The following is a 21,208-nucleotide window of genomic DNA, read 5'->3' as shown; positions in this document are numbered from 1 at the left end:
CTGGCCTCTGCAGAGCCCGGGGCAGGGCTGAGGCTCTGCTCTCCTGCCCAGAGGGAGGGATGGCTCCCCACGCGTTGGCTGCACAGAGCCTGCTCCCTCTTCTGGGACGTTCCCCCTTTGTGTTTTTGTCTTTGTCGGTGTGAGTGAGCAAGTGAGCTTGTGTTTTATGCCCCGTAGCAAAAGTGAGACTAGTGTAGCTTAGACTTCCCAGGAGGGAAAGAGGGGCTCTGTGCAGCAACCGGGGGGTGCCCTCTGAACCCACGGGTGGAGACAGGGCCCAGCCTTGCCCCTTCTTCCCCAGGACAGAGCGAAGCCCGTTAGTGGTGGTGCAGGCACCGTGACCCGCCTGTAGCCAGGGCCTGGGCGTGTGCCTGCGCTGCGGGGCTGCCTGTCCTGCTGGTGATGTGCCAGCGTGATCCCCCCCCCCGGCCTTAGGCCGTCAGGCCACTGTTGGGAGTGCCGGGCCTCGGGGGCGGCCCTGTAAGTGGGGCTTTGTGCGTCCCCCGTGCCCGGCGGGCGGTTGGAGGGACCCCCTGTAACCAGGCGGGTGTCCCGTGGGGTCCCCACCCTTTCACAGGCGTGGGGCTGGGCGTGTGCCCTCCCTGTCCCTGGGGGAAGGCAGAGCTCCGTGGCTCCCTGGGTGTGAACCCGCCTGTAAGCAGGGTCCGGGTCTGGGAGCCTTTGTGCTCCCTCAGCTGGCAGCCTGTGCGGGGCGACCGCCCCGTTAGCGGGGAGCGGGTCAGGTGCCCCCGAAGCGGAGAGAAGGAGCCTCCGCGGGCCTTTGGGCCCAGGGCTGCCCCGTAAGTCGGGGCCAGTGCCCTGGAGTCCCGGGCACTTTGCGCTCCAGGCAGCGGCCGGAGCCCCCTGTAAGCAGGGGTGCAGCCTCTTTGGCCACTGCTTTGCATGCCCAGCTGCCTTTGCCCAGAGGGCCCGGCTCCCAGCAGCGGATGGGACTGCGTCGCTCTGGTGAGACCAAGTGAAGTCTGGAGGGGTTGGTGGAGCTGGGGGGGCCTGTGGGTGGGTAGTGGCTTGGAGATCTCCCTGTGGGGGTGTAGGGACCGGGTTTCCTTCTTGGGGAGGAGCTGGTGTTTCTCAGGCTCAACTGTGTCCTCCTGCCTTGGCAGAAGCCGTCGGAGAAGAAAGAAGAGACAGGACTGGAACTTTGAGGCAAGAGCGAAGAAGAGGAGCAGCAGCTTCGAGCTCAAGAGTGGAGCAGCGAGGCAAGAGCCAAGCAGAGGAGCAGCAGCGTCGAGCTCAAGAGGGAGCACGACAGAGACCCTCTGGGCAAATGCACCTCCCTGGCCCCCCCCGGGCAGGGATCCGTAAGAGTCCGGCGGGCAGCTTCAGGCTGCCCCGGCTGGCTTTGCGCTGGGCGACCTCCCTGTAAGCAGGGCTGGGTCTTTGCTTTGCTTTGCTGGCCTTTGGCCATGGCGCTCCTTTGGCTGCCCGGAGAGAGGGGCAACCCTGTAAGGAGGGTGAGAGCCCCCATCTCCGCACCCGAGGGGGGAAACGGAGCTCTCCCGACCCCCAGCCCGCCCTGTAAGCAGGGCAGGGCTTTCTTTTCCTGACCCCCAGCCCGCCCTGTAAGCAGGGCAGGGCTTTCTTTTCCTGACCCCCAGCCCGCCCTGTAAGCAGGGCAGGGCTTTTCCTGACCCCCAGCCCGCCCTGTAAGCAGGGCAGGGCTTTTCCTGACCCCCAGCCCGCCCTGTAAGCAGGGCAGGGCTTTTCCTGACCCCCAGCCCGCCCTGTAAGCAGGGCAGGGCTTTTCCTGACCCCCAGCCCGCCCTGTAAGCAGGGCAGGGCTTTTCCTGACCCCCAGCCCGCCCTGTAAGCAGGGCAGGGCTTTTCCTGACCCCCAGCCCGCCCTGTAAGCAGGGCAGGGCTTTTCCTGACCCCCAGCCCGCCCTGTAAGCAGGGCAGGGCTTTTCCTGACCCCCAGCCCGCCCTGTAAGCAGGGCAGGGCTTTTCCCCCTGGCACCTTTGTGCCTGCTTATGGCCCCTGGCCAGAGTGACCCCCTGTAGCTGGGGCGTGTCACGGCCCTTGTCCCTGGGCCAGTTGTGAAGCCCCTCCGTGTGCTGAGGCCCCTCTGGCCTCTGCAGAGCCCGGGGCAGGGCTGAGGCTCTGCTCTCCTGCCCAGAGGGAGGGATGGCTCCCCACGCGTTGGCTGCACAGAGCCTGCTCCCTCTTCTGGGACGTTCCCCCTTTGTGTTTTTGTCTTTGTCGGTGTGAGTGAGCAAGTGAGCTTGTGTTTTATGCCCCGTAGCAAAAGTGAGACTAGTGTAGCTTAGACTTCCCAGGAGGGAAAGAGGGGCTCTGTGCAGCAACCGGGGGGGTGCCCTCTGAACCCACGGGTGGAGACAGGGCCCAGCCTTGCCCCTTCTTCCCCAGGACAGAGCGAAGCCCGTTAGTGGTGGTGCAGGCACCGTGACCCACCTGTAGCCAGGGCCTGGGCGTGTGCCTGCGCTGCGGGGCTGCCTGTCCTGCTGGTGATGTGCCAGCGTGATCCCCCCCCCCGGCCTTAGGCCGTCAGGCCACTGTTGGGAGTGCCGGGCCTCGGGGGCGGCCCTGTAAGTGGGGCTTTGTGCGTCCCCCGTGCCCGGCGGGCGGTTGGAGGGACCCCCTGTAACCAGGCGGGTGTCCCGTGGGGTCCCCACCCTTTCACAGGCGTGGGGCTGGGCGTGTGCCCTCCCTGTCCCTGGGGGAAGGCAGAGCTCCGTGGCTCCCTGGGTGTGAACCCGCCTGTAAGCAGGGTCCGGGTCTGGGAGCCTTTGTGCTCCCTCAGCTGGCAGCCTGTGCGGGGCGACCGCCCCGTTAGCGGGGAGCGGGTCAGCCCCCGAAGCGGAGAGAAGGAGCCTCCGCGTCGCTAGGGGGGCCCGCAGGGCTGCCCCGTAAGTCGGGGCCAGTGCCCTGGAGTCCCGGGCACTTTGCGCTCCAGCAGCGGCCGGAGCCCCCTGTAAGCAGGGGTGCAGCCTCTTTGGCCACTGCTTTGCATGCCCAGCTGCCTTTGCCCAGAGGGCCCGGCTCCCAGCAGCGGATGGGACTGCGTCGCTCTGGTGAGACCAAGTGAAGTCTGGAGGGGTTGGTGGAGCTGGGGGGGCCTGTGGGTGGGTAGTGGCTTGGAGATCTCCCTGTGGGGGTGTAGGGACCGGGTTTCCTTCTTGGGGAGGAGCTGGTGTTTCTCAGGCTCAACTGTGTCCTCCTGCCTTGGCAGAAGCCGTCGGAGAAGAAAGAAGAGACAGGACTGGAACTTTGAGGCAAGAGCGAAGAAGAGGAGCAGCAGCTTCGAGCTCAAGAGTGGAGCAGCGAGGCAAGAGCCAAGCAGAGGAGCAGCAGCGTCGAGCTCAAGAGGGAGCACGACAGAGACCCTCTGGGCAAATGCACCTCCCTGGCCCCCCCCGGGCAGGGATCCGTAAGAGTCCGGCGGGCAGCTTCAGGCTGCCCCGGCTGGCTTTGCGCTGGGCGACCTCCCTGTAAGCAGGGCTGGGTCTTTGCTTTGCTTTGCTGGCCTTTGGCCATGGCGCTCCTTTGGCTGCCCGGAGAGAGGGGCAACCCTGTAAGGAGGGTGAGAGCCCCCATCTCCGCACCCGAGGGGGGAAACGGAGCTCTCCCGACCCCCAGCCCGCCCTGTAAGCAGGGCAGGGCTTTCTTTTCCTGACCCCCAGCCCGCCCTGTAAGCAGGGCAGGGCTTTCTTTTCCTGACCCCCCAGCCCGCCCTGTAAGCAGGGCAGGGCTTTTCCTGACCCCCAGCCCGCCCTGTAAGCAGGGCAGGGCTTTTCCTGACCCCCAGCCCGCCTGTAAGCAGGGCAGGGCTTTTCCTGACCCCCAGCCCGCCCTGTAAGCAGGGCAGGGCTTTTCCTGACCCCCAGCCCGCCCTGTAAGCAGGGCAGGGCTTTTCCTGACCCCCAGCCCGCCCTGTAAGCAGGGCAGGGCTTTTCCTGACCCCCAGCCCGCCCTGTAAGCAGGGCAGGGCTTTTCCTGACCCCCAGCCCGCCCTGTAAGCAGGGCAGGGCTTTTCCTGACCCCCAGCCCGCCCTGTAAGCAGGGCAGGGCTTTTCCCCCTGGCACCTTTGTGCCTGCTTATGGCCCCTGGCCAGAGTGACCCCCTGTAGCTGGGGCGTGTCACGGCCCTTGTCCCTGGGCCAGTTGTGAAGCCCCTCCGTGTGCTGAGGCCCCTCTGGCCTCTGCAGAGCCCGGGGCAGGGCTGAGGCTCTGCTCTCCTGCCCAGAGGGAGGGATGGCTCCCCACGCGTTGGCTGCACAGAGCCTGCTCCCTCTTCTGGGACGTTCCCCCTTTGTGTTTTTGTCTTTGTCGGTATGAGTGAGCAAGTGAGCTTGTGTTTTATGCCCCGTAGCAAAAGTGAGACTAGTGTAGCTTAGACTTCCCAGGAGGGAAAGAGGGGCTCTGTGCAGCAACCGGGGGGTGCCCTCTGAACCCACGGGTGGAGACAGGGCCCAGCCTTGCCCCTTCTTCCCCAGGACAGAGCGAAGCCCGTTAGTGGTGGTGCAGGCACCGTGACCCGCCTGTAGCCAGGGCCTGGGCGTGTGCCTGCGCTGCGGGGCTGCCTGTCCTGCTGGTGATGTGCCAGCGTGATCCCCCCCCCCGGCCTTAGGCCGTCAGGCCACTGTTGGGAGTGCCGGGCCTCGGGGGCGGCCCTGTAAGTGGGGCTTTGTGCGTCCCCCGTGCCCGGCGGGCGGTTGGAGGGACCCCCTGTAACCAGGCGGGTGTCCCGTGGGGTCCCCACCCTTTCACAGGCGTGGGGCTGGGCGTGTGCCCTCCCTGTCCCTGGGGGAAGGCAGAGCTCCGTGGCTCCCTGGGTGTGAACCCGCCTGTAAGCAGGGTCCGGGTCTGGGAGCCTTTGTGCTCCCTCAGCTGGCAGCCTGTGCGGGGCGACCGCCCCGTTAGCGGGGAGCGGGTCAGGTGCCCCCGAAGCGGAGAGAAGGAGCCTCCGCGGGCCTTTGGGCCCAGGGCTGCCCCGTAAGTCGGGGCCAGTGCCCTGGAGTCCCGGGCACTTTGCGCTCCAGGCAGCGGCCGGAGCCCCCTGTAAGCAGGGGTGCAGCCTCTTTGGCCACTGCTTTGCATGCCCAGCTGCCTTTGCCCAGAGGGCCCGGCTCCCAGCAGCGGATGGGACTGCGTCGCTCTGGTGAGACCAAGTGAAGTCTGGAGGGGTTGGTGGAGCTGGGGGGGCCTGTGGGTGGGTAGTGGCTTGGAGATCTCCCTGTGGGGGTGTAGGGACCGGGTTTCCTTCTTGGGGAGGAGCTGGTGTTTCTCAGGCTCAACTGTGTCCTCCTGCCTTGGCAGAAGCCGTCGGAGAAGAAAGAAGAGACAGGACTGGAACTTTGAGGCAAGAGCGAAGAAGAGGAGCAGCAGCTTCGAGCTCAAGAGTGGAGCAGCGAGGCAAGAGCCAAGCAGAGGAGCAGCAGCGTCGAGCTCAAGAGGGAGCACGACAGAGACCCTCTGGGCAAATGCACCTCCCTGGCCCCCCCCGGGCAGGGATCCGTAAGAGTCCGGCGGGCAGCTTCAGGCTGCCCCGGCTGGCTTTGCGCTGGGCGACCTCCCTGTAAGCAGGGCTGGGTCTTTGCTTTGCTTTGCTGGCCTTTGGCCATGGCGCTCCTTTGGCTGCCCGGAGAGAGGGGCAACCCTGTAAGGAGGGTGAGAGCCCCCATCTCCGCACCCGAGGGGGGAAACGGAGCTCTCCCGACCCCCAGCCCGCCCTGTAAGCAGGGCAGGGCTTTCTTTTCCTGACCCCCAGCCCGCCCTGTAAGCAGGGCAGGGCTTTCTTTTCCTGACCCCCAGCCCGCCCTGTAAGCAGGGCAGGGCTTTTCCTGACCCCCAGCCCGCCCTGTAAGCAGGGCAGGGCTTTTCCTGACCCCCAGCCCGCCCTGTAAGCAGGGCAGGGCTTTTCCTGACCCCCAGCCCGCCCTGTAAGCAGGGCAGGGCTTTTCCTGACCCCCAGCCCGCCCTGTAAGCAGGGCAGGGCTTTTCCTGACCCCCAGCCCGCCCTGTAAGCAGGGCAGGGCTTTTCCTGACCCCCAGCCCGCCCTGTAAGCAGGGCAGGGCTTTTCCTGACCCCCAGCCCGCCCTGTAAGCAGGGCAGGGCTTTTCCCCCTGGCACCTTTGTGCCTGCTTATGGCCCCTGGCCAGAGTGACCCCCTGTAGCTGGGGCGTGTCACGGCCCTTGTCCCTGGGCCAGTTGTGAAGCCCCTCCGTGTGCTGAGGCCCCTCTGGCCTCTGCAGAGCCCGGGGCAGGGCTGAGGCTCTGCTCTCCTGCCCAGAGGGAGGGATGGCTCCCCACGCGTTGGCTGCACAGAGCCTGCTCCCTCTTCTGGGACGTTCCCCCTTTGTGTTTTTGTCTTTGTCGGTGTGAGTGAGCAAGTGAGCTTGTGTTTTATGCCCCGTAGCAAAAGTGAGACTAGTGTAGCTTAGACTTCCCAGGAGGGAAAGAGGGGCTCTGTGCAGCAACCGGGGGGTGCCCTCTGAACCCACGGGTGGAGACAGGGCCCAGCCTTGCCCCTTCTTCCCCAGGACAGAGCGAAGCCCGTTAGTGGTGGTGCAGGCACCGTGACCCGCCTGTAGCCAGGGCCTGGGCGTGTGCCTGCGCTGCGGGGCTGCCTGTCCTGCTGGTGATGTGCCAGCGTGATCCCCCCCCCGGCCTTAGGCCGTCAGGCCACTGTTGGGAGTGCCGGGCCTCGGGGGCGGCCCTGTAAGTGGGGCTTTGTGCGTCCCCCGTGCCCGGCGGGCGGTTGGAGGGACCCCCTGTAACCAGGCGGGTGTCCCGTGGGGTCCCCACCCTTTCACAGGCGTGGGGCTGGGCGTGTGCCCTCCCTGTCCCTGGGGGAAGGCAGAGCTCCGTGGCTCCCTGGGTGTGAACCCGCCTGTAAGCAGGGTCCGGGTCTGGGAGCCTTTGTGCTCCCTCAGCTGGCAGCCTGTGCGGGGCGACCGCCCCGTTAGCGGGGAGCGGGTCAGGTGCCCCCGAAGCGGAGAGAAGGAGCCTCCGCGGGCCTTTGGGCCCAGGGCTGCCCCGTAAGTCGGGGCCAGTGCCCTGGAGTCCCGGGCACTTTGCGCTCCAGGCAGCGGCCGGAGCCCCCTGTAAGCAGGGGTGCAGCCTCTTTGGCCACTGCTTTGCATGCCCAGCTGCCTTTGCCCAGAGGGCCCGGCTCCCAGCAGCGGATGGGACTGCGTCGCTCTGGTGAGACCAAGTGAAGTCTGGAGGGGTTGGTGGAGCTGGGGGGGCCTGTGGGTGGGTAGTGGCTTGGAGATCTCCCTGTGGGGGTGTAGGGACCGGGTTTCCTTCTTGGGGAGGAGCTGGTGTTTCTCAGGCTCAACTGTGTCCTCCTGCCTTGGCAGAAGCCGTCGGAGAAGAAAGAAGAGACAGGACTGGAACTTTGAGGCAAGAGCGAAGAAGAGGAGCAGCAGCTTCGAGCTCAAGAGTGGAGCAGCGAGGCAAGAGCCAAGCAGAGGAGCAGCAGCGTCGAGCTCAAGAGGGAGCACGACAGAGACCCTCTGGGCAAATGCACCTCCCTGGCCCCCCCCGGGCAGGGATCCGTAAGAGTCCGGCGGGCAGCTTCAGGCTGCCCCGGCTGGCTTTGCGCTGGGCGACCTCCCTGTAAGCAGGGCTGGGTCTTTGCTTTGCTTTGCTGGCCTTTGGCCATGGCGCTCCTTTGGCTGCCCGGAGAGAGGGGCAACCCTGTAAGGAGGGTGAGAGCCCCCATCTCCGCACCCGAGGGGGGAAACGGAGCTCTCCCGACCCCCAGCCCGCCCTGTAAGCAGGGCAGGGCTTTCTTTTCCTGACCCCCAGCCCGCCCTGTAAGCAGGGCAGGGCTTTCTTTTCCTGACCCCCAGCCCGCCCTGTAAGCAGGGCAGGGCTTTTCCTGACCCCCAGCCCGCCCTGTAAGCAGGGCAGGGCTTTTCCTGACCCCCAGCCCGCCCTGTAAGCAGGGCAGGGCTTTTCCTGACCCCCAGCCCGCCCTGTAAGCAGGGCAGGGCTTTTCCTGACCCCCAGCCCGCCCTGTAAGCAGGGCAGGGCTTTTCCCCCTGGCACCTTTGTGCCTGCTTATGGCCCCTGGCCAGAGTGACCCCCTGTAGCTGGGGCGTGTCACGGCCCTTGTCCCTGGGCCAGTTGTGAAGCCCCTCCGTGTGCTGAGGCCCCTCTGGCCTCTGCAGAGCCCGGGGCAGGGCTGAGGCTCTGCTCTCCTGCCCAGAGGGAGGGATGGCTCCCCACGCGTTGGCTGCACAGAGCCTGCTCCCTCTTCTGGGACGTTCCCCCTTTGTGTTTTTGTCTTTGTCGGTGTGAGTGAGCAAGTGAGCTTGTGTTTTATGCCCCGTAGCAAAAGTGAGACTAGTGTAGCTTAGACTTCCCAGGAGGGAAAGAGGGGCTCTGTGCAGCAACCGGGGGGTGCCCTCTGAACCCACGGGTGGAGACAGGGCCCAGCCTTGCCCCTTCTTCCCCAGGACAGAGCGAAGCCCGTTAGTGGTGGTGCAGGCACCGTGACCCGCCTGTAGCCAGGGCCTGGGCGTGTGCCTGCGCTGCGGGGCTGCCTGTCCTGCTGGTGATGTGCCAGCGTGATCCCCCCCCCCCGGCCTTAGGCCGTCAGGCCACTGTTGGGAGTGCCGGGCCTCGGGGGCGGCCCTGTAAGTGGGGCTTTGTGCGTCCCCCGTGCCCGGCGGGCGGTTGGAGGGACCCCCTGTAACCAGGCGGGTGTCCCGTGGGGTCCCCACCCTTTCACAGGCGTGGGGCTGGGCGTGTGCCCTCCCTGTCCCTGGGGGAAGGCAGAGCTCCGTGGCTCCCTGGGTGTGAACCCGCCTGTAAGCAGGGTCCGGGTCTGGGAGCCTTTGTGCTCCCTCAGCTGGCAGCCTGTGCGGGGCGACCGCCCCGTTAGCGGGGAGCGGGTCAGGTGCCCCCGAAGCGGAGAGAAGGAGCCTCCGCGGGCCTTTGGGCCCAGGGCTGCCCCGTAAGTCGGGGCCAGTGCCCTGGAGTCCCGGCACTTTGCGCTCCAGGCAGCGGCCGGAGCCCCCTGTAAGCAGGGGTGCAGCCTCTTTGGCCACTGCTTTGCATGCCCAGCTGCCTTTGCCCAGAGGGCCCGGCTCCCAGCAGCGGATGGGACTGCGTCGCTCTGGTGAGACCAAGTGAAGTCTGGAGGGGTTGGTGGAGCTGGGGGGGCCTGTGGGTGGGTAGTGGCTTGGAGATCTCCCTGTGGGGGTGTAGGGACCGGGTTTCCTTCTTGGGGAGGAGCTGGTGTTTCTCAGGCTCAACTGTGTCCTCCTGCCTTGGCAGAAGCCGTCGGAGAAGAAAGAAGAGACAGGACTGGAACTTTGAGGCAAGAGCGAAGAAGAGGAGCAGCAGCTTCGAGCTCAAGAGTGGAGCAGCGAGGCAAGAGCCAAGCAGAGGAGCAGCAGCGTCGAGCTCAAGAGGGAGCACGACAGAGACCCTCTGGGCAAATGCACCTCCCTGGCCCCCCCCGGGCAGGGATCCGTAAGAGTCCGGCGGGCAGCTTCAGGCTGCCCCGGCTGGCTTTGCGCTGGGCGACCTCCCTGTAAGCAGGGCTGGGTCTTTGCTTTGCTTTGCTGGCCTTTGGCCATGGCGCTCCTTTGGCTGCCCGGAGAGAGGGGCAACCCTGTAAGGAGGGTGAGAGCCCCCATCTCCGCACCCGAGGGGGGAAACGGAGCTCTCCCGACCCCCAGCCCGCCCTGTAAGCAGGGCAGGGCTTTCTTTTCCTGACCCCCAGCCCGCCCTGTAAGCAGGGCAGGGCTTTCTTTTCCTGACCCCCAGCCCACCCTGTAAGCAGGGCAGGGCTTTTCCTGACCCCCAGCCCGCCCTGTAAGCAGGGCAGGGCTTTTCCTGACCCCCAGCCCGCCCTGTAAGCAGGGCAGGGCTTTTCCTGACCCCCAGCCCGCCCTGTAAGCAGGGCAGGGCTTTTCCTGACCCCCAGCCCGCCCTGTAAGCAGGGCAGGGCTTTTCCTGACCCCCAGCCCGCCCTGTAAGCAGGGCAGGGCTTTTCCTGACCCCCAGCCCGCCCTGTAAGCAGGGCAGGGCTTTTCCCCCTGGCACCTTTGTGCCTGCTTATGGCCCCTGGCCAGAGTGACCCCCTGTAGCTGGGGCGTGTCACGGCCCTTGTCCCTGGGCCAGTTGTGAAGCCCCTCCGTGTGCTGAGGCCCCTCTGGCCTCTGCAGAGCCCGGGGCAGGGCTGAGGCTCTGCTCTCCTGCCCAGAGGGAGGGATGGCTCCCCACGCGTTGGCTGCACAGAGCCTGCTCCCTCTTCTGGGACGTTCCCCCTTTGTGTTTTTGTCTTTGTCGGTGTGAGTGAGCAAGTGAGCTTGTGTTTTATGCCCCGTAGCAAAAGTGAGACTAGTGTAGCTTAGACTTCCCAGGAGGGAAAGAGGGGCTCTGTGCAGCAACCGGGGGGTGCCCTCTGAACCCACGGGTGGAGACAGGGCCCAGCCTTGCCCCTTCTTCCCCAGGACAGAGCGAAGCCCGTTAGTGGTGGTGCAGGCACCGTGACCCACCTGTAGCCAGGGCCTGGGCGTGTGCCTGCGCTGCGGGGCTGCCTGTCCTGCTGGTGATGTGCCAGCGTGATCCCCCCCCCCGGCCTTAGGCCGTCAGGCCACTGTTGGGAGTGCCGGGCCTCGGGGGCGGCCCTGTAAGTGGGGCTTTGTGCGTCCCCCGTGCCCGGCGGGCGGTTGGAGGGACCCCCTGTAACCAGGCGGGTGTCCCGTGGGGTCCCCACCCTTTCACAGGCGTGGGGCTGGGCGTGTGCCCTCCCTGTCCCTGGGGGAAGGCAGAGCTCCGTGGCTCCCTGGGTGTGAACCCGCCTGTAAGCAGGGTCCGGGTCTGGGAGCCTTTGTGCTCCCTCAGCTGGCAGCCTGTGCGGGGCGACCGCCCCGTTAGCGGGGAGCGGGTCAGGTGCCCCCGAAGCGGAGAGAAGGAGCCTCCGCGGGCCTTTGGGCCCAGGGCTGCCCCGTAAGTCGGGGCCAGTGCCCTGGAGTCCCGGGCACTTTGCGCTCCAGGCAGCGGCCGGAGCCCCCTGTAAGCAGGGGTGCAGCCTCTTTGGCCACTGCTTTGCATGCCCAGCTGCCTTTGCCCAGAGGGCCCGGCTCCCAGCAGCGGATGGGACTGCGTCGCTCTGGTGAGACCAAGTGAAGTCTGGAGGGGTTGGTGGAGCTGGGGGGGCCTGTGGGTGGGTAGTGGCTTGGAGATCTCCCTGTGGGGGTGTAGGGACCGGGTTTCCTTCTTGGGGAGGAGCTGGTGTTTCTCAGGCTCAACTGTGTCCTCCTGCCTTGGCAGAAGCCGTCGGAGAAGAAAGAAGAGACAGGACTGGAACTTTGAGGCAAGAGCGAAGAAGAGGAGCAGCAGCTTCGAGCTCAAGAGTGGAGCAGCGAGGCAAGAGCCAAGCAGAGGAGCAGCAGCGTCGAGCTCAAGAGGGAGCACGACAGAGACCCTCTGGGCAAATGCACCTCCCTGGCCCCCCCCGGGCAGGGATCCGTAAGAGTCCGGCGGGCAGCTTCAGGCTGCCCCGGCTGGCTTTGCGCTGGGCGACCTCCCTGTAAGCAGGGCTGGGTCTTTGCTTTGCTTTGCTGGCCTTTGGCCATGGCGCTCCTTTGGCTGCCCGGAGAGAGGGGCAACCCTGTAAGGAGGGTGAGAGCCCCCATCTCCGCACCCGAGGGGGGAAACGGAGCTCTCCCGACCCCCAGCCCGCCCTGTAAGCAGGGCAGGGCTTTCTTTTCCTGACCCCCAGCCCGCCCTGTAAGCAGGGCAGGGCTTTCTTTTCCTGACCCCCAGCCCGCCCTGTAAGCAGGGCAGGGCTTTTCCTGACCCCCAGCCCGCCCTGTAAGCAGGGCAGGGCTTTTCCTGACCCCCAGCCCGCCCTGTAAGCAGGGCAGGGCTTTTCCTGACCCCCAGCCCGCCCTGTAAGCAGGGCAGGGCTTTTCCTGACCCCCAGCCCGCCCTGTAAGCAGGGCAGGGCTTTTCCTGACCCCCAGCCCGCCCTGTAAGCAGGGCAGGGCTTTTCCTGACCCCCAGCCCGCCCTGTAAGCAGGGCAGGGCTTTTCCCCCTGGCACCTTTGTGCCTGCTTATGGCCCCTGGCCAGAGTGACCCCCTGTAGCTGGGGCGTGTCACGGCCCTTGTCCCTGGGCCAGTTGTGAAGCCCCTCCGTGTGCTGAGGCCCCTCTGGCCTCTGCAGAGCCCGGGGCAGGGCTGAGGCTCTGCTCTCCTGCCCAGAGGGAGGGATGGCTCCCCACGCGTTGGCTGCACAGAGCCTGCTCCCTCTTCTGGGACGTTCCCCCTTTGTGTTTTTGTCTTTGTCGGTGTGAGTGAGCAAGTGAGCTTGTGTTTTATGCCCCGTAGCAAAAGTGAGACTAGTGTAGCTTAGACTTCCCAGGAGGGAAAGAGGGGCTCTGTGCAGCAACCGGGGGGTGCCCTCTGAACCCACGGGTGGAGACAGGGCCCAGCCTTGCCCCTTCTTCCCCAGGACAGAGCGAAGCCCGTTAGTGGTGGTGCAGGCACCGTGACCCACCTGTAGCCAGGGCCTGGGCGTGTGCCTGCGCTGCGGGGCTGCCTGTCCTGCTGGTGATGTGCCAGCGTGATCCCCCCCCCCGGCCTTAGGCCGTCAGGCCACTGTTGGGAGTGCCGGGCCTCGGGGGCGGCCCTGTAAGTGGGGCTTTGTGCGTCCCCCGTGCCCGGCGGGCGGTTGGAGGGACCCCCTGTAACCAGGCGGGTGTCCCGTGGGGTCCCCACCCTTTCACAGGCGTGGGGCTGGGCGTGTGCCCTCCCTGTCCCTGGGGGAAGGCAGAGCTCCGTGGCTCCCTGGGTGTGAACCCGCCTGTAAGCAGGGTCCGGGTCTGGGAGCCTTTGTGCTCCCTCAGCTGGCAGCCTGTGCGGGGCGACCGCCCCGTTAGCGGGGAGCGGGTCAGGTGCCCCCGAAGCGGAGAGAAGGAGCCTCCGCGGGCCTTTGGGCCCAGGGCTGCCCCGTAAGTCGGGGCCAGTGCCCTGGAGTCCCGGGCACTTTGCGCTCCAGGCAGCGGCCGGAGCCCCCTGTAAGCAGGGGTGCAGCCTCTTTGGCCACTGCTTTGCATGCCCAGCTGCCTTTGCCCAGAGGGCCCGGCTCCCAGCAGCGGATGGGACTGCGTCGCTCTGGTGAGACCAAGTGAAGTCTGGAGGGGTTGGTGGAGCTGGGGGGGCCTGTGGGTGGGTAGTGGCTTGGAGATCTCCCTGTGGGGGTGTAGGGACCGGGTTTCCTTCTTGGGGAGGAGCTGGTGTTTCTCAGGCTCAACTGTGTCCTCCTGCCTTGGCAGAAGCCGTCGGAGAAGAAAGAAGAGACAGGACTGGAACTTTGAGGCAAGAGCGAAGAAGAGGAGCAGCAGCTTCGAGCTCAAGAGTGGAGCAGCGAGGCAAGAGCCAAGCAGAGGAGCAGCAGCGTCGAGCTCAAGAGGGAGCACGACAGAGACCCTCTGGGCAAATGCACCTCCCTGGCCCCCCCCGGGCAGGGATCCGTAAGAGTCCGGCGGGCAGCTTCAGGCTGCCCCGGCTGGCTTTGCGCTGGGCGACCTCCCTGTAAGCAGGGCTGGGTCTTTGCTTTGCTTTGCTGGCCTTTGGCCATGGCGCTCCTTTGGCTGCCCGGAGAGAGGGGCAACCCTGTAAGGAGGGTGAGAGCCCCCATCTCCGCACCCGAGGGGGGAAACGGAGCTCTCCCGACCCCCAGCCCGCCCTGTAAGCAGGGCAGGGCTTTCTTTTCCTGACCCCCAGCCCGTCCTGTAAGCAGGGCAGGGCTTTTCCTGACCCCCAGCCCGCCCTGTAAGCAGGGCAGGGCTTTTCCTGACCCCCAGCCCGCCCTGTAAGCAGGGCAGGGCTTTTCCTGACCCCCAGCCCGCCCTGTAAGCAGGACAGGGCTTTTCCTGACCCCCAGCCCGCCCTGTAAGCAGGGCAGGGCTTTTCCTGACCCCCAGCCCGCCCTGTAAGCAGGGCAGGGCTTTTCCTGACCCCCAGCCCGCCCTGTAAGCAGGGCAGGGCTTTTCCTGACCCCCAGCCCGCCCTGTAAGCAGGGCAGGGCTTTTCCTGACCCCCAGCCCGCCCTGTAAGCAGGGCAGGGCTTTTCCTGACCCCCAGCCCGCCCTGTAAGCAGGGCAGGGCTTTTCCCCCTGGCACCTTTGTGCCTGCTTATGGCCCCTGGCCAGAGTGACCCCCTGTAGCTGGGGCGTGTCACGGCCCTTGTCCCTGGGCCAGTTGTGAAGCCCCTCCGTGTGCTGAGGCCTATCTGGCCTCTGCAGAGCCCGGGGCAGGGCTGAGGCTCTGCTCTCCTGCCCAGAGGGAGGGATGGCTCCCCACGCGTTGGCTGCACAGAGCCTGCTCCCTCTTCTGGGACGTTCCCCCTTTGTGTTTTTGTCTTTGTCGGTGTGAGTGAGCAAGTGAGCTTGTGTTTTATGCCCCGTAGCAAAAGTGAGACTAGTGTAGCTTAGACTTCCCAGGAGGGAAAGAGGGGCTCTGTGCAGCAACCGGGGGGTGCCCTCTGAACCCACGGGTGGAGACAGGGCCCAGCCTTGCCCCTTCTTCCCCAGGACAGAGCGAAGCCCGTTAGTGGTGGTGCAGGCACCGTGACCCGCCTGTAGCCAGGGCCTGGGCGTGTGCCTGCGCTGCGGGGCTGCCTGTCCTGCTGGTGATGTGCCAGCGTGATCCCCCCCCGGCCTTAGGCCGTCAGGCCACTGTTGGGAGTGCCGGGCCTCGGGGGCGGCCCTGTAAGTGGGGCTTTGTGCGTCCCCCGTGCCCGGCGGGCGGTTGGAGGGACCCCCTGTAACCAGGCGGGTGTCCCGTGGGGTCCCCACCCTTTCACAGGCGTGGGGCTGGGCGTGTGCCCTCCCTGTCCCTGGGGGAAGGCAGAGCTCCGTGGCTCCCTGGGTGTGAACCCGCCTGTAAGCAGGGTCCGGGTCTGGGAGCCTTTGTGCTCCCTCAGCTGGCAGCCTGTGCGGGGCGACCGCCCCGTTAGCGGGGAGCGGGTCAGGTGCCCCCGAAGCGGAGAGAAGGAGCCTCCGCGGGCCTTTGGGCCCAGGGCTGCCCCGTAAGTCGGGGCCAGTGCCCTGGAGTCCCGGGCACTTTGCGCTCCAGGCAGCGGCCGGAGCCCCCTGTAAGCAGGGGTGCAGCCTCTTTGGCCACTGCTTTGCATGCCCAGCTGCCTTTGCCCAGAGGGCCCGGCTCCCAGCAGCGGATGGGACTGCGTCGCTCTGGTGAGACCAAGTGAAGTCTGGAGGGGTTGGTGGAGCTGGGGGGGCCTGTGGGTGGGTAGTGGCTTGGAGATCTCCCTGTGGGGGTGTAGGGACCGGGTTTCCTTCTTGGGGAGGAGCTGGTGTTTCTCAGGCTCAACTGTGTCCTCCTGCCTTGGCAGAAGCCGTCGGAGAAGAAAGAAGAGACAGGACTGGAACTTTGAGGCAAGAGCGAAGAAGAGGAGCAGCAGCTTCGAGCTCAAGAGTGGAGCAGCGAGGCAAGAGCCAAGCAGAGGAGCAGCAGCGTCGAGCTCAAGAGGGAGCACGACAGAGACCCTCTGGGCAAATGCACCTCCCTGGCCCCCCCCGGGCAGGGATCCGTAAGAGTCCGGCGGGCAGCTTCAGGCTGCCCCGGCTGGCTTTGCGCTGGGCGACCTCCCTGTAAGCAGGGCTGGGTCTTTGCTTTGCTTTGCTGGCCTTTGGCCATGGCGCTCCTTTGGCTGCCCGGAGAGAGGGGCAACCCTGTAAGGAGGGTGAGAGCCCCCATCTCCGCACCCGAGGGGGGAAACGGAGCTCTCCCGACCCCCAGCCCGCCCTGTAAGCAGGGCAGGGCTTTCTTTTCCTGACCCCCAGCCCGTCCTGTAAGCAGGGCAGGGCTTTTCCTGACCCCCAGCCCGCCCTGTAAGCAGGGCAGGGCTTTTCCTGACCCCCAGCCCGCCCTGTAAGCAGGGCAGGGCTTTTCCTGACCCCCAGCCCGCCCTGTAAGCAGGACAGGGCTTTTCCTGACCCCCAGCCCGCCCTGTAAGCAGGGCAGGGCTTTTCCTGACCCCCAGCCCGCCCTGTAAGCAGGGCAGGGCTTTTCCTGACCCCCAGCCCGCCCTGTAAGCAGGGCAGGGCTTTTCCTGACCCCCAGCCCGCCCTGTAAGCAGGGCAGGGCTTTTCCTGACCCCCAGCCCGCCCTGTAAGCAGGGCAGGGCTTTTCCTGACCCCCAGCCCGCCCTGTAAGCAGGGCAGGGCTTTTCCCCCTGGCACCTTTGTGCCTGCTTATGGCCCCTGGCCAGAGTGACCCCCTGTAGCTGGGGCGTGTCACGGCCCTTGTCCCTGGGCCAGTTGTGAAGCCCCTCCGTGTGCTGAGGCCTATCTGGCCTCTGCAGAGCCCGGGGCAGGGCTGAGGCTCTGCTCTCCTGCCCAGAGGGAGGGATGGCTCCCCACGCGTTGGCTGCACAGAGCCTGCTCCCTCTTCTGGGACGTTCCCCCTTTGTGTTTTTGTCTTTGTCGGTGTGAGTGAGCAAGTGAGCTTGTGTTTTATGCCCCGTAGCAAAAGTGAGACTAGTGTAGCTTAGACTTCCCAGGAGGGAAAGAGGGGCTCTGTGCAGCAACCGGGGGGTGCCCTCTGAACCCACGGGTGGAGACAGGGCCCAGCCTTGCCCCTTCTTCCCCAGGACAGAGCGAAGCCCGTTAGTGGTGGTGCAGGCACCGTGACCCGCCTGTAGCCAGGGCCTGGGCGTGTGCCTGCGCTGCGGGGCTGCCTGTCCTGCTGGTGATGTGCCAGCGTGATCCCCCCCCGGCCTTAGGCCGTCAGGCCACTGTTGGGAGTGCCGGGCCTCGGGGGCGGCCCTGTAAGTGGGGCTTTGTGCGTCCCCCGTGCCCGGCGGGCGGTTGGAGGGACCCCCTGTAACCAGGCGGGTGTCCCGTGGGGTCCCCACCCTTTCACAGGCGTGGGGCTGGGCGTGTGCCCTCCCTGTCCCTGGGGGAAGGCAGAGCTCCGTGGCTCCCTGGGTGTGAACCCGCCTGTAAGCAGGGTCCGGGTCTGGGAGCCTTTGTGCTCCCTCAGCTGGCAGCCTGTGCGGGGCGACCGCCCCGTTAGCGGGGAGCGGGTCAGGTGCCCCCGAAGCGGAGAGAAGGAGCCTCCGCGGGCCTTTGGGCCCAGGGCTGCCCCGTAAGTCGGGGCCAGTGCCCTGGAGTCCCGGGCACTTTGCGCTCCAGGCAGCGGCCGGAGCCCCCTGTAAGCAGGGGTGCAGCCTCTTTGGCCACTGCTTTGCATGCCCAGCTGCCTTTGCCCAGAGGGCCCGGCTCCCAGCAGCGGATGGGACTGCGTCGCTCTGGTGAGACCAAGTGAAGTCTGGAGGGGTTGGTGGAGCTGGGGGGGCCTGTGGGTGGGTAGTGGCTTGGAGATCTCCCTGTGGGGGTGTAGGGACCGGGTTTCCTTCTTGGGGAGGAGCTGGTGTTTCTCAGGCTCAACTGTGTCCTCCTGCCTTGGCAGAAGCCGTCGGAGAAGAAAGAAGAGACAGGACTGGAACTTTGAGGCAAGAGCGAAGAAGAGGAGCAGCAGCTTCGAGCTCAAGAGTGGAGCAGCGAGGCAAGAGCCAAGCAGAGGAGCAGCAGCGTCGAGCTCAAGAGGGAGCACGACAGAGACCCTCTGGGCAAATGCACCTCCCTGGCCCCCCCCGGGCAGGGATCCGTAAGAGTCCGGCGGGCAGCTTCAGGCTGCCCCGGCTGGCTTTGCGCTGGGCGACCTCCCTGTAAGCAGGGCTGGGTCTTTGCTTTGCTTTGCTGGCCTTTGGCCATGGCGCTCCTTTGGCTGCCCGGAGAGAGGGGCAACCCTGTAAGGAGGGTGAGAGCCCCCATCTCCGCACCCGAGGGGGGAAACGGAGCTCTCCCGACCCCCAGCCCGCCCTGTAAGCAGGGCAGGGCTTTCTTTTCCTGACCCCCAGCCCGCCCTGTAAGCAGGGCAGGGCTTTCTTTTCCTGACCCCCAGCCCGCCCTGTAAGCAGGGCAGGGCTTTCTTTTCCTGACCCCCAGCCCGCCCTGTAAGCAGGGCAGGGCTTTTCCTGACCCCCAGCCCGCCCTGTAAGCAGGGCAGGGCTTTTCCTGACCCCCAGCCCGCCCTGTAAGCAGGGCAGGGCTTTTCCTGACCCCCAGCCCGCCCTGTAAGCAGGGCAGGGCTTTTCCTGACCCCCAGCCCGCCCTGTAAGCAGGGCAGGGCTTTTCCTGACCCCCAGCCCGCCCTGTAAGCAGGGCAGGGCTTTTCCTGACCCCCAGCCCGCCCTGTAAGCAGGGCAGGGCTTTTCCTGACCCCCAGCCCGCCCTGTAAGCAGGGCAGGGCTTTTCCTGACCCCCAGCCCGCCCTGTAAGCAGGGCAGGGCTTTTCCCCCTGGCACCTTTGTGCCTGCTTATGGCCCCTGGCCAGAGTGACCCCCTGTAGCTGGGGCGTGTCACGGCCCTTGTCCCTGGGCCAGTTGTGAAGCCCCTCCGTGTGCTGAGGCCCCTCTGGCCTCTGCAGAGCCCGGGGCAGGGCTGAGGCTCTGCTCTCCTGCCCAGAGGGAGGGATGGCTCCCCACGCGTTGGCTGCACAGAGCCTGCTCCCTCTTCTGGGACGTTCCCCCTTTGTGTTTTTGTCTTTGTCGGTGTGAGTGAGCAAGTGATTGTGTTTTATGCCCCGTAGCAAAAGTGAGACTAGTGTAGCTTAGACTTCCCAGGAGGGAAAGAGGGGCTCTGTGCAGCAACCGGGGGGTGCCCTCTGAACCCACGGGTGGAGACAGGGCCCAGCCTTGCCCCTTCTTCCCCAGGACAGAGCGAAGCCCGTTAGTGGTGGTGCAGGCACCGTGACCCGCCTGTAGCCAGGGCCTGGGCGTGTGCCTGCGCTGCGGGGCTGCCTGTCCTGCTGGTGATGTGCCAGCGTGATCCCCCCCCCCGGCCTTAGGCCGTCAGGCCACTGTTGGGAGTGCCGGGCCTCGGGGGCGGCCCTGTAAGTGGGGCTTTGTGCGTCCCCCGTGCCCGGCGGGCGGTTGGAGGGACCCCCTGTAACCAGGCGGGTGTCCCGTGGGGTCCCCACCCTTTCACAGGCGTGGGGCTGGGCGTGTGCCCTCCCTGTCCCTGGGGGAAGGCAGAGCTCCGTGGCTCCCTGGGTGTGAACCCGCCTGTAAGCAGGGTCCGGGTCTGGGAGCCTTTGTGCTCCCTCAGCTGGCAGCCTGTGCGGGGCGACCGCCCCGTTAGCGGGGAGCGGGTCAGGTGCCCCCGAAGCGGAGAGAAGGAGCCTCCGCGGGCCTTTGGGCCCAGGGCTGCCCCGTAAGTCGGGGCCAGTGCCCTGGAGTCCCGGCACTTTGCGCTCCAGGCAGCGGCCGGAGCCCCCTGTAAGCAGGGGTGCAGCCTCTTTGGCCACTGCTTTGCATGCCCAGCTGCCTTTGCCCAGAGGGCCCGGCTCCCAGCAGCGGATGGGACTGCGTCGCTCTGGTGAGACCAAGTGAAGTCTGGAGGGGTTGGTGGAGCTGGGGGGGCCTGTGGGTGGGTAGTGGCTTGGAGATCTCCCTGTGGGGGTGTAGGGACCGGGTTTCCTTCTTGGGAGGAGCTGGTGTTTCTCAGGCTCAACTGTGTCCTCCTGCCTTGGCAGAAGCCGTCGGAGAAGAAAGAAGAGACAGGACTGGAACTTTGAGGCAAGAGCGAAGAAGAGGAGCAGCAGCAGCTTCGAGCTCAAGAGTGGAGCAGCGAGGCAAGAGCCAAGCAGAGGAGCAGCAGCGTCGAGCTCAAGAGGGAGCACGACAGAGACCCTCTGGGCAAATGCACCTCCCTGGCCCCCCCCGGGCAGGGATCCGTAAGAGTCCGGCGGGCAGCTTCAGGCTGCCCCGGCTGGCTTTGCGCTGGGCGACCTCCCTGTAAGCAGGGCTGGGTCTTTGCTTTGCTTTGCTGGCCTTTGGCCATGGCGCTCCTTTGGCTGCCCGGAGAGAGGGGCAACCCTGTAAGGAGGGTGAGAGCCCCCATCTCCGCACCCGAGGGGGGAAACGGAGCTCTCCCGACCCCCAGCCCACCCTGTAAGCAGGGCAGGGCTTTCTTTTCCTGACCCCCAGCCCGCCCTGTAAGCAGGGCAGGGCTTTCTTTTCCTGACCCCCAGCCCGCCCTGTAAGCAGGGCAGGGCTTTTCCTGACCCCCAGCCCGCCCTGTAAGCAGGGCAGGGCTTTTCCTGACCCCCAGCCCGCCCTGTAAGCAGGGCAGGGCTTTTCCTGACCCCCAGCCCGCCCTGTAAGCAGGGCAGGGCTTTTCCTGACCCCCAGCCCGCCCTGTAAGCAGGGCAGGGCTTTTCCCCCTGGCACCTTTGTGCCTGCTTATGGCCCCTGGCCAGAGTGACCCCCTGTAGCTGGGGCGTGTCACGGCCCTTGTCCCTGGGCCAGTTGTGAAGCCCCTCCGTGTGCTGAGGCCCCTCTGGCCTCTGCAGAGCCCGGGGCAGGGCTGAGGCTCTGCTCTCCTGCCCAGAGGGAGGGATGGCTCCCCACGCGTTGGCTGCACAGAGCCTGCTCCCTCTTCTGGGACGTTCCCCCTTTGTGTTTTTGTCTTTGTCGGTGTGAGTGAGCAAGTGAGCTTGTGTTTTATGCCCCGTAGCAAAAGTGAGACTAGTGTAGCTTAGACTTCCCAGGAGGGAAAGAGGGGCTCTGTGCAGCAACCGGGGGGTGCCCTCTGAACCCACGGGTGGAGACAGGGCCCAGCCTTGCCCCTTCTTCCCCAGGACAGAGCGAAGCCCGTTTATGGTGGTGCAGGCACCGTGACCCACCTGTAGCCAGGGCCTGGGCGTGTGCCTGCGCTGCGGGGCTGCCTGTCCTGCTGGTGATGTGCCAGCGTGATCCCCCCCCCGGCCTTAGGCCGTCAGGCCACTGTTGGGAGTGCCGGGCCTCGGGGGCGGCCCTGTAAGTGGGGCTTTGTGCGTCCCCCGTGCCCGGCGGGCGGTTGGAGGGACCCCCTGTAACCAGGCGGGTGTCCCGTGGGGTCCCCACCCTTTCACAGGCGTGGGGCTGGGCGTGTGCCCTCCCTGTCCCTGGGGGAAGGCAGAGCTCCGTGGCTCCCTGGGTGTGAACCCGCCTGTAAGCAGGGTCCGGGTCTGGGAGCCTTTGTGCTCCCTCAGCTGGCAGCCTGTGCGGGGCGACCGCCCCGTTAGCGGGGAGCGGGTCAGGTGCCCCCGAAGCGGAGAGAAGGAGCCTCCGCGGGCCTTTGGGCCCAGGGCTGCCCCGTAAGTCGGGGCCAGTGCCCTGGAGTCC

This window comes from Pseudopipra pipra, chromosome 6 (genome assembly GCF_036250125.1).
Source record: "Pseudopipra pipra isolate bDixPip1 chromosome 6, bDixPip1.hap1, whole genome shotgun sequence".
Lineage (NCBI taxonomy): Eukaryota > Metazoa > Chordata > Aves > Passeriformes > Pipridae > Pseudopipra > Pseudopipra pipra.
The sequence above is the reverse complement of the archived record's forward strand: the minus strand, read 5'-3'. Positions refer to the sequence as shown.